Here is a 12,895-nt window from a genome sequence, read left to right as displayed (position 1 = left end):
GGTAAATCACTTTACAATCATCCATTATCGTTGGGTCAGCTATTTGTAGATGGGCAAAATAATGGCTTGTTTGACTCGGGTAAATATCCCACTACACGTTCAGTTGAGAATTTAATGAGTATTTGTTATTCTCTTCAAAAGCTTTGGATCCATAGGTGATTTGCATCTTTAACATGTTTAAAACATGATTATCCATTTTTAAAGCATTTGTGGAGGAAATCTCTTTCCTATAAAATTCCAAGCTGTTGGGGTTGAACTAGTGGAATTTCCCAAACTTGCACAACAAAACCGTTGTGTTCATTTGTGGTGTGTGAATAAATTTTATTTACTTAAATTTGTTATTGTTTTAGATTTTCTCCGTACTTGAACTCCAAAATTTTCATTTTGTTGTGATCTATTCGCCTTTTTGGTTTATGGGATGAAGGGAGAGCGAAAACTCAAAGTTTTGATTTATTCAAAAAGAGTACATCTAAAATGAAAATGCACAGGGCACTAATGTAGAGCGAGATAATTCCAAAGAGTTTCTGTAATTTTTAGGGATTGTGAGCTCTTCTCAGTTTTTATATATCAGGTTTTGCAATTGTCGGGAAAAAGGGGGAGGCAGGGATTTTTAATTGACTCTTGACTCCCAATCCATAAGTCATTTCTTAGGGTAATATAGCTCGTTACGCATGATAAATCACTTTACAATCATCCATGATCGTTGGGTCAGCTTTTTTTAGATGGGCAAAATAATGGCTTGTTTGACTCGGGTAAATATCCCACCGCTTGTTCAGTTGAGAATTTAATAAGTGTTTGTTATTCTCTTCAAAAGCTTTGGATCCATAGGTGATTTGCATCTTTAACATGTTTAAAACATGCATATCCATTTTTAAAGCATGCGTGGAGGAAATCTCTTTCCTATAAAATTCCAAGCTGTTGGGGTTGAACTTGTGGAATTTCCCAAACTTGGACAACAAAACTTTTGTGTTCATTTGTGGTGTGTGAATAAATTTTCTTTACTTACATCTGTTATTGTTTTAAATTTTTTTCTATACATGAACTCCAAAATTTTCATTTTTTTGTGATCTATTTGCCTTTTAGGTTTACGGGATGACGGGAGCGCGAAAACTCAAAGTGTTTTTTTAGAAAAAAGAGTACATGTAGAATGCAAATGCACAATGCACAAATGTAGAGAGAGATAATTCCAAAGAGTTTCTGTAATTTTTAAGGATTGTAAGCTCTTCTTAGTTTTGATATATCAAGTTTTGCAATCGTCGGGAAAAACGGGAAGGCATGGATTTTTAACTGAGTCTTGACTCCCAATCCATAAGTCATTTATTAGGGTAATATAGCCCGTTACGCATGATAAATCACTTTACAATCATTCATGATCGTTTGGTCAGCTTTTTGTAGATAGCCAAAACAATGGCTTGTTTGATTGAGGTAAATATCCCACCCCACATTCACTTGAGAATTTAATGAGCGTTTGTTATTCTCTTCAAAAGTTGTGGATCCATAGGTGATTTGCATCTTTAACATGTTTAAAACATGCAAATCCATTTTTTAAGCAAGTGTGTAGGAAATCTGTTTCTTATAAAATTCCAAGCTGTTAGGGTTGAACAAGTGAAATTTCCAAAACAAGGACGAAAAAACTTTTGTGTTCATTTGTGGTGTGAGAATAAATTTTCTTTACTTACATTTGTTATTGTTTTAAATTTTTTTCCGTTCAAGAACTCTAAAATTTTCATTTGTTTGTGATCTATTTGCCTTTTTGGTTTACAAGATGAAGGGAGAGCGAAAAATCGAAGTTTTGATTTATGAAAAAAGTGTACATCTAAAATGAAAATGCATAGTGCACAAATGTAGAGAGAGATAATTCCAAAGAGTTTCTGTAATTTTTAGGGATTGTAAGGTCTTCTTAGTTTTTATATATCAGGTTTTGCAATCGTCGGGAAAAAGGGGAAGGCAGGGATTTTTAACTGAGTCTTGACTCCCAATCCATAAGTCATTTATTAGGGTAATATAGCCCGTTATGCATGATAAATCACTTTACAATCATCCATGATCGTTGGGTCAGCTTTTTGTAGATGGGCAAAATAATGGGTTGTTTGACTCGGGTAAATATCCCACCGCACGTTCAGTTGAGAATTTAATGAGCGTTTGTTATTCTCTTCAAAAGTTTTGGATCCATAGGTGATTTGCATCTTTAACATGTTTAAAACATGCAAATCCATTTTTTAAGCATGAGTGGAGGAAATCTCTTTCTTATAAAATTCGAAGCTGTTAGGGTTGAACTAGTCGAATTTCCAAAACATGGACAAAAAAACTTTTGTGTTCATTTGTGGTGTGTGAATAAATTTTCTTTACTTACATTTGTTATTGTTTTAAATTTTTTACCAAACAAGAACTCGAAAATTTTCATTTTGTTGAGATCTATTTGCCTTTATGGTTTACGGGATGAAGGGAGGGTGAAAAATCAAAGTTTTGATTTATGAAAAAAGTGTACATCTAAAATGAAAATGCACAGTGCACAAATGTTGAGAGAGATAATTCCAAAGAGTTCCTGTAATGTTTAGGGATTGAAAGCTCTTGTTAGTTTTTATATATCAGGTTTTGCAATCGTCGGGAAAAAGGGGAAGGCAGGGATTTTTAACTGAGTCTTGTCTCCCAATCCATAAGTCATATATTAGGGTAATATAGCGCGTTACGCATGATAAATCACTTTACAATCATCCATGATCGTTGGGTGAGCTTTTTGTAGATGGGCAAAATAATGGCTTATTTGACTCGGGTAAATATCCCACCACACGTTCACTTGAGAATTTAATGAGCATTTGTTATTCTCTTCAAAGGCTATGGATCCATAGGTGATTTGCATCTTTAACATGTTTAAAACATGCAAATCCATTTTTTAAGCATGTGTGGAGGAAATCTCTTTCTTATAAAATTCCAAACTGTTAGGGTTGAACTAGTGGAATTTCCCAAACTTGGACAACAAAACTTTTGTGTTCATTTGTGGTGTGTGAATAAATTTTCTTTACTTACATTTGTTATTGTTTTAAATTTTTTTCCGTACATGAACTCTAAAATTTTCATTTTGTTGTGGTCTATTTCCCTTTTTGGTTTACGGGATGAAGGGAGAGCAAAAACTCAAAGTTTTGATTGATGAAAAAATTGTACATCTAAAATGAAAATGCACAGCGCACAAATGTAGAGAAATATAATTCCGAAGAGTTTTTGTAATTTTTAGGCATTGTAAGCTCTTCTTAGTTTTTATATATCAGGTTTTGCAATCGTCGGGAAAAAGGGGGAGGCAGGGATTTTTATCTGAGTCTTGTCTCCCAATCCATAAGTCATATCTTAGGGTAATATAGCTAGTTACACATGATAAATCACTTTACAATAATCCATGATCGTTGGGTCAGCTTTTTGTAGATGGGGCTGAACTTGTGGAATTTCCCAAACTTGGACAACAAAACTTTTGTGTTCGTTTGTGGTGTGTGAATAAATTTTCTTTACTTACATTTGGTATTGTTTTAAATTTTTTCCGTACTTGAACTTCAAAATTTTCATTTTATTATGATCTATTTGCCTTTTTGGTTTACGGGATGAAGGGAGAGCGAAAACTCAAAGTTCTGTTTAAGAAAAAAGAGTACAAGTAGAAAATAAATGCACAATGCACAAATGTAGAGAGTGATAATTCCAAAGAGTTTCTGTAATTTTTACGGATTGTAAGCTCTTCTTAATTTTTATATATCAGGTTTTGCAATCGTCGGGAAAAAGAGGGAGGCAGGGATTTTTAACTGTGTCTTGACTCCCAATCCATAGGTCATCTGTTAGGGTAATATGGCCCGTTGCGCATGATAAATCACTTTACAATCATCCATGATCATTGGGTCAGCTTTTTGTAAATGGGCAAAATAATGGCTTGTTTGACTTGGGTAAATATCCCATCGCACGTTCAGTTGAGAATTTACTGAGCGTTTGTTATTCTCTTCAAAATCATTGGATCCATAGGTGATTTGCATCTTTAACTTGTTTAAAACATGCTTATCCTTTTTTAAAGCATTTGTGGAGGAAATCTCTTTCCTATAAAATTCCAAGCTGTTGGGGTTGAACTAGTGGAATTTCCCAAACTTGGACAACAAAAATTTTGTGTTCATTTGTGGTGTGTGAATAAATTTTCTTTACTTATATTTGTTATTGTTTTAGATTTTCTCCGTACTTGAACTCCAAAATTTTCATTTTGTTGTGATCTATTCGCCTTTTTGGTTTATGGGATGAAGGGAGAGCGAAAACTCAAAGTTTTGATTTAAGCAAAAAGAGTACATCTAAAATGAAAATGCACAGTGCACTAATGTAGAGCGAGATAATTCCAAAGAGTTTCTGTAATTGTTAGGGATTGTAAGCTCTTCTTAGTTTTTATATATCAGGTTTTGCAATCTTCGGGAAAAAGGGGGAGGCAGGGATTTTTAACTGAGTCTTGACTCCCAATCCATAAGTCATTTCTTAGGGTAATATAGCCCGTTACGCATGATGAATCACTTTACAATCATCCATGATCGTTGGGTCAACTTTTTGTAGATGGGCAAAATAATGGCTTGTTTGACTCGGGTAAATATCCCACCGCACGTTCAGTTGAGAATTTAATGAGCGTTTGTTATTATATTCAAAAGCTTTGGATCCATAGGTGATTTGCATTTTTAACATGTTTAAAACATGCATATCCATTTTTAAAGCATGTGTGGAGGAAATCTCTTTCCTATAAAATTCCAAGCTGTTGGTGTTGAACTTGTGGAATTTCCCAAACTTGGACAACAAAACTTTTGTGTTCATTTGTGGTGTGTGAATAAATTTTCTTTACTTACATTTGTTATTGTTTTAAATTTTTTCTGTACATGAACTCCAAAATTTTCATTTTTTTGTGATATATTTGCCTTTTTTGTTTACAGGATGAAGGGAGCGCAAAAACTCAAAGTTTTGTTTTAAGAAAAAAGTGTACATATAGAATGGAAATGCACAATGTACAAATGTAGAGAGAGATAATTCCAAAAATTTTCTGTAATTTTTAGGGATTGTAAGCTCTTCTTAGTTTTGATATATCAGGTTTTGCAATCGTCGGGAAAAATGGGAAGGCATGGATTTTTAACTGAATCTTGACTCCCAATCCATAAGTCATTTATTAGGGTAATATAGCCCGTTACGCATGATAAATCACTTTACAATCATCCATGATGGTTGGGTCAGCTTTTTGTAGATGGGCAAAAGAATAGCTTGTTTGATTCGGATAAATATCCCACCGCACGTTCACTTGAGAATTTAATAAGCGTTTGTTATTCTCTTCAAAAGCTATGGATCCATAGGTTATTTGTGTCTTTAACATGTTTAAAACATGCAAATCCATTTTTTAAGCATGTGTGGAGGAAATCTCTTTCTTATAAAATTACAAGCGGTTGAACTAGTGGAATTTCCCAAACTTGGACAACAAAACTTTTGTGATCATTTGTGGTGTGTGAATAAATTTTCTTTACTTACATTTGTGAATGTTTTATATTTTTTTTTGTAAAATAACTCTAAAATATTCATTTTGATTTGATCTATTTGCCCTTTTGGTTTACGGAATGAAGGGAGAGCGAAAACTCAAAGTTTTGATTTATGAAAAAAGTGTATATCTAAAATAAAAATGGATAGTGTACAAATGTAGAGCGAGATAATTCCAAAGAGTTTCTGTAATTTTTAGGGATTGTAAGCTCTTCTTAGTTTTTATATATCCGGTTTTGCAATCGTCGGGAAAAAGGGGGAGGCAGGGATTTTTAACTGAGTCTTGACTCCCAATCCATAAGTTATTTCTTAGGGTAATATAGCCCGTTACGCATGATAAATCACTTTACAATCATCCATGATCGTTGGGTCAGCTTTTGTAGATGGGCAAAATAATGGCTTGTTTGACTCAGGTAAATATCCCACCGCACGTTCACTTGAGAATTTATTGAGTGTTTGTTATTCTCTTCAAAAGTTTGGATCCGTAGGTGATTTGCATCTTTAACATGTTTAAAACATGCATATCCATTTTTAAAGCATGTGTGGAGGAAATCTCTTTCCTATAAAATTCCAAGATGTTGGGGTTGAACTAGTGGAATTTCCCAAACGTGGACGACAAAACTTTTATGTTCATTTGTGGTTTGTGAATAAATTTTCTTTACTTACAGTTGTTATTGTTTTAAATTTTTTTCCATACATGAACTCTAAAATTTTCATTTTGTTGTGATCTATTTGCCTTTTTGGTTTACGGGATGAAGGGAGAGCGAAAACTCAAAGTTTTGATTTATGAAAAAAGTGTACATCTAAAATGAAAATGCATAGTGCACAAAAGTAGAGCGAGATAATTCCAAAGGGTTTCTGTAATTTTTAGGGATTGTAAGCTCTTCTTAGTTTTTATATATCAGGTTTTGTAATCGTCGGGAAAATGGGGGAGGCAGAGATTTTTAACTGAGTCTTGACTCCTAATTCATACGTCATTTCTTTGGGTAATATAGCCCGTTACGCATGATAAATCACTTTACAATCATCCATGATCGTTGGGTCAGCTTTTTGTAGGTGGTCAAAATAATGGCTTGTTTGACTCGGGTAAATATCCCACCGCACGTTCAGTTGAGAATTTAATGAGCGTTTGTTATTCTCTTCAAAAGCTTTGGATCCATAGGTGATTTGCATCTTTAACATGTTTAAAACATGCATATCCATTTTTAAAGCATGAGTGGAGGAAATCACTTTCCTATAAAATTCCAAGCTGTTGGAGTTGAACTAGTGGAAATTCCCAAACTTGGATAACAAAACTTTTGTGTTCATTTGAGGTATGTGAATAAATTTTTTTTACTTACATTTGTTATCGTTTTAAATTTTTTCCGTACTTGGACTCCAAAATTTTCATTTTGTTGTAATCCATTGGCCTTTTTGGTTGACGGGATGAAGGGAGAATGAAAACTCAAAGTTTTGTTTTAAGAAAAAAGAGTACATGTGGAAATGAAATGCACAATGCACAAACGTAGAGAGAGATAATTCCAAAGTGTTTCTGTAATTTTTAGGGATTCTAATCTCTTCTTAGTTTTTATATATCAGGTTTTGCAATCGTCGGGAAAATGGGGGAGGCAGAGATTTTTAACTGAGTCTTGACTCCCAATCCATAAGTCATTTATTAGGGTAAGATAGCCAGTTATGCATGATAAATCACTTTACCATCATACATGATCGTTGGGTCAGTTTTTTGTAGATGGGCAAAATAATGGCTTGTTTCACTCGGGTAAATATCCCACCGCACGTTCACTTGAGAATTTAATGAGTGTTTGTTATTCTCTTCAAAAGCTATGGATCCAAAGGTGATTTGCATCTTTAACATGTTTAAAACATGCAAATCCGTTTTTAAGAATTTGTGGAGGAAATCTCTTTCTTATAAAATTCCAAGCTGTTAGGGTTGAACTAGTTGAATTTACAAAACTTGCACAACAAAACTTTTGTGTTCATTTGTGGTGTGTTAATAAATTTTCTTTAGTTACATTTTTTATTGTATTAAACTTTTTTCCGTACATGAACTCTTAAATTTACATTTTGTAGTGATCTATTTGCCCTTATGGTTTATGGGATGAAGGGAGAGCGAAAACTCAAAGTTTTAATTTATGAAAAAATTGTACATATAAAATGAAAATGCACAGTGCACAAATGTAGAGCGATATAATTCCAGAGAGTTTCTGCAATTTTTAGGGATTGTAACTTCTTCTTAGTTTTTATATATCAGGTTTTGCAATTGTCGGGAAAATGGGGGAGGCAGGGATTTTTAACTGAGTCTTGACTCCCAATCCATACGTCATTTCTTAGGGTAATAATAGCCCGTTACGCATGATAAATCACTTTACAATCATCCATGATCGTTGGGTCAGCTTTTTTTAGGTGGTCAAAATAATGGCTTGTTTGACTCGGGTAAATATCCCAACGCACGTTCAGTTGAGAATTTAATGAGCGTTTGTTATTCTCTTCAAAAGCTTTGGATCCATAGGTGATTTGCATCTTTAACATGTTTAAAACATGCATATTCATTTTTAAAGCATGAGTGGAAGAAATATCTTTGCTATAAAATTCCAAGCTGTTGGAGTTGAACTAGTGGAATTTCCCAAACTTGGATAACAGAACTTTTGTGTTCATTTGAGGTATGTGAATAAATTTTTTTTACTTACATTTGTTATTGTTTTAAATTTTTTCCGTACTTGGACTCCAAAATTTTCATTTTGTTGTAATCCATTTGCCTTTTTGGTTGACGGGATGAAGGGAGAAAGAAAACTCAAAGTTTTGTTTTAAGAAAAAAGAGTACATGTGGAATGGAAATGCACAATGCACAAACGTAGAGAGAGATAATTCCAAAGTGTTTCTGAAATTTTTAGGGATTCTAAGCTCTTCTTAGTTTTTATATATCAGGTTTTGCAATCGTCGGGAAAAAAGGGGAGGCAGAGATTTTTAACTGAGTCTTGACTCCCAATCCATAAGTCATTTATTAGGGTAATATAGCCAGTTATGCATGATAAATCACTTTACCATCATACATGATCGTTGGGTCAGTTTTTTGTAGATGGGCAAAATAATGGCTTGTTTCACTCGGGTAAATATCCCACCGCACGTTCACTTGAGAATTTAATGAGTGTTTGTTATTCTCTTCAAAAGCTATGGATCCAAAGGTGATTTGCATCTTTAACATGTTTAAAACATGCAAATCCGTTTTTAAGAATTTGTGGAGGAAATCTCTTTCTTATAAAATTCCAAGCTGTTAGGGTTGAACTAGTTGAATTTCCCAAACTTGGACAACAAAACTTTTGTGTTCATTTGTGGTGTGTGAATAAATTTTCTTTAGTTACATTTGTTATTGTATTAAACTTTTTTCCGTACATGAACTCTTAAATTTTCCTTTTGTAGTGATCTATTTGCCCTTATGGTTTACGGGATGAAGGGAGAGCAAAACTCAAAGTTTTAATTTATGAAAAAATTGTACATCTAAAATGAAAATTCACAGTGCACAAATGTAGAGCGATATAATTCCAGAGAGTTTCTGTAATTTTTAGGGATTGTAACCTCTTCTTAGTTTTTATATATCAGGTTTTGCAATTGTCGGGAAAATGGGGGAGGCAGGGATTTTTAACTGAGTCTTGACTCCCAATCCATACGTCATTTCTTAGGGTAATATTGCCCGTTACGCATGATAAATCACTTTACAATCATCCATGATCGTTGGGACAGCTTTTTGTAGATGGGCAAAATAATGGCTTGTTTGACTCAGGTAAATATCCACCGCAAGTTCAGTTGAGAATTTAATGAGCGTTTGTTATTCTCTACAAAAGCTTTGGATCCATAGGTGATTTGCATCTTTAACATGTTTAAAACATGCATATCCATTTTTAAAGCATGTGTGGAGGAAATCTCTTTCCTATAAAATGCCAAGCTGTTGTGGTTGAACTAGTGGAGTTTCCCAAACATGGACAACATAACTTTTGAGTTCATTTGTGGTGTGTGATAAAATTCTCTTTACTTACATTTGTTATTGTTTTAAATTTTTTCCGTACTTGAACTCCAAAATTTTATTTTTGTTGTGATCTATTTGCCTTCTTGGTTTACGGGATGAAGGGAGAGCGAAAACTCAAATTTTTTATTTATGAAAATAGTGTACATCTAAAATGAAAATGCACAGTGCACAAATGTAGAGCGAGATAATTCCAAAGATTTTCTATAATTTTTAGGGATTGTAAGCTCTTCTTAGTTTTTATATATCAGGTTTTACAATCGTTGGGAAAAAACGGGAGGCAGGGATTTTTAACTGAGTCTTGACTCCCAATCCATATGTCATTTCTTAGGGAAATATAGCCCGTTACGCATGATAAATCACATTACAATCATCCATGATCGTTGGGTCAGCTTTTTGTAAATGGCCAAATAATGGCTTGTTTGACTCGGGTAAATATCCCTCCGCACGTTCACTTGAGAATTTAATGAGCCTTTGTTATTCTCTTCAAAAGCTTTGGATCCATTGGTGATTTGCATCTTTAAAATGTTTAAAACATGCATATCCATTTTTAAAGCTTGTGTTGAGGAAATCTCATTCCTATAAAATTCCAAGCTATTGGGGTTGAACTAGTGGAATTTCCCAAACTTGGGCAACAAAACTTTTGTGTTCATTTGTGGTGTGTGAATAAATTTTCTTTACTTACATTTTTTATTGTTTTAAATTTTTTTCCATACATAAATTCTAAAATTTTCTTTTTGTTGTAATCTATTTGCCTTTTTTTTTTTTTACGGGAAGACGGGAGAGCGAAAACTCAAAGTTTTGATTTATGAAAAAAGAGTACATCTAAAATGAAAATGCACAGTGCACTAATGTAGAGCGAGATAATTCCAAATAGTTTCTGTAATTTTTAGGGATTGTAAGCTCTTCTTAGTTTTTATATATCAGGTTTTGCAATCGTCGGGAAAAAGGGGGAGGCAGGGATTTTTAAATGAATCTTTACTCCCAATCTATATGTCATTTCTTGGGGTAATATAGCCCGTTACACATGATAAATCACTTTACAATCATCCATGACCGTTGGGTCAGCTTTTTGTAAATGGGCAAAATAATGGCTTGTTTGACTCGGGTAAATATCCCACCGCACGTTCAGTTCAGAATTTAATGAGCCTTTGTTATTCTCTTCGAAAGCTTTGGATCCATTGGTGATTTGCATCTTTAACTTGTTTAAAACATGCATATCCATTTTTAAAGCATGTGTTGAGGAAATCTCTTTCCTATAAAATTCCAAGCTATTGGGGTTGAACTAGGGGAATTTCCCAAACTTGAACAACAAAACTTTTGTGTTCATTTGTGGTGTGTGAATAAATTTTCTTTACTTATATTTTTTATTGTTTTAAATTTTTTTCCATGCATGAACTCTAAAATTTTCTTTTTGTTGTAATCTATTTGCCTTTTTGGTTTACGGGATAAAGCGAAAGCGAAAACTCAAAGTTTTGATTTATGAAAAAAGAGTACATCTAAAATGAAAATGCACAGTGCACAAATGTAGAGTGAGATAATTCCAAAGAGTTTCTGTGATTTTTAGGGATTGTAAGCTCTTCTTAGTTTTTATATATAAGGTTTTGTAATCATCGGAAAAAAGGGGGGGCAGGGATTTTTAACTGAGTCTTGACTCCCAATCCATAAGTCATTTCTTAGGGTAATATTGCCCATTACCCATGATAAATCACTTTACAATCTTCCATGATCGTTGGGTAAGCTTTTTGTAGATGGGTAAAATAATGTCTTGTTTGACTCAGGTAAATATCCACCGCAAGTTCAGTTGAGAATTTAATGAGCGTTTGTTATTCTCTTCAAAAGCTTTGGATCCATAGGTGATTTGCATCTTTAACTTGTTTAAAACAGGCAAATCCATTTTTTAAGCATGTGTGGAGGAAATCTCTGTCTTATAAAATTCCAAGCTGTTAGGGTTGAACTAGTGGAATTTCCCAAACGTGGACAAAAAAACTTTTGTGTTCATTTGTGGTGTGTGAATAAATTTTCTTTACTTGCATTAGTTACTGTTTTAAATTTTTTTCCGTACATGAACTCTAAAATTTTCATTTTGTAGTGATGTATTTAGCTCTTTGGTTTTCAGGATGAAGAGAGAGCGAAAACTCAAAGTTTTGATTTATGAAAAAAGTGTACATCAAAAATGAAAATGCACAGTGCAGAAATGTAGAGCGAGATAATTCCAAAGAGTTTCAGTAATTTTTTGGGATTGTATGCTCTTCTTAGTTTTTATATATCAGGTTTTGCAATCGTCGGGAAAAAGGGAGAGGCAGGTATTTTTAACTGAGTCTTGACTCCCAATCCATAAGTCATTTCTTAGGTTAATATAGCCCGTTACGCATGATAAATCACTTTACAATCATCCATGATCGTTGGGTCAGCTTTTTGTAGATGGGCAAAATAATGGCTTGTTTGACTCGGGTAAATATCCACCGCACGTTCAGTTGAGAATTTAATGAGATTTGTTATTCTCTACAAAAGCTTTGAATCCATAGGTGATTTGCATCTTTAACATGTTTAAAACATGCATATCCATTTTTAAAGCATGTGTGGAGGAAATCTCTTTCCTTTAAAATTCCAAGCTGTTGGGGTTGAAATAGTGGAATTTCCCAAACTTGGACAACAAAAGTTTTGATTTCATTTGTGGTGTGTGAAAAAATTTTCTTTACTTACATTTGTTACTGTTTTAAATTTTTTCTGTACTTGAACTCCAAAATTTTCATTTTGTTGTGATCTATTTGCCTTTTTGGTTTACTGGATGAAGGCAGAGTGAAAACTTAAAGTTTTTTTTAAGAAAAAAGCGAACATGTAGATTGGAAATGCACAATGCACAAACGTAGGGAGAGATAATTCCAAAAAGTTTCTGTAATTTTTAGGGATTGTAAGCTCTTCTTAGTTTTTATATATCAGGTTTGCAATCGTCGGGAAAAAGATAGGCAGGGATTTTTAACAGTGTCATGACTCCCAATCCATAAGGGAATTGTTAGGGTAATATGGCCTGTTACGCATGATATTCCACTTTACAATCATCCATGATCGTTGGGTCAACTTTTTGTAGATGGGCAAAATAACGGCTTGTTTGACTCGGGTAAATATCCCATCGTACGTTCAGTGGAGAATTTAATGAGCGTTTGTTATTCTCTTCAAAACCTATGGATCCATAGGTGATTTGCATCTTTAACATGTTTAAAACATGCAAATCCATTTTTAAGCATGTGTGGAGGAAATCTCTTTCTTAAAAAATTCCAAGCTGTGGTTGAACTAGTGGAATTTCCCAAACTTGGACAACAAAACATTTGTGGTCATTTGAGGTGTGTGAAT

This window comes from Aristolochia californica, unplaced genomic scaffold (genome assembly GCF_029961685.1).
Source record: "Aristolochia californica isolate CCGP_79_NKW_82.1479 unplaced genomic scaffold, dmAriCali1.0.hap1 SCAF_1, whole genome shotgun sequence".
NCBI classification, from domain to species: Eukaryota; Viridiplantae; Streptophyta; class Magnoliopsida; order Piperales; family Aristolochiaceae; genus Aristolochia; species Aristolochia californica.
The sequence above is the reverse complement of the archived record's forward strand: the minus strand, read 5'-3'. Positions refer to the sequence as shown.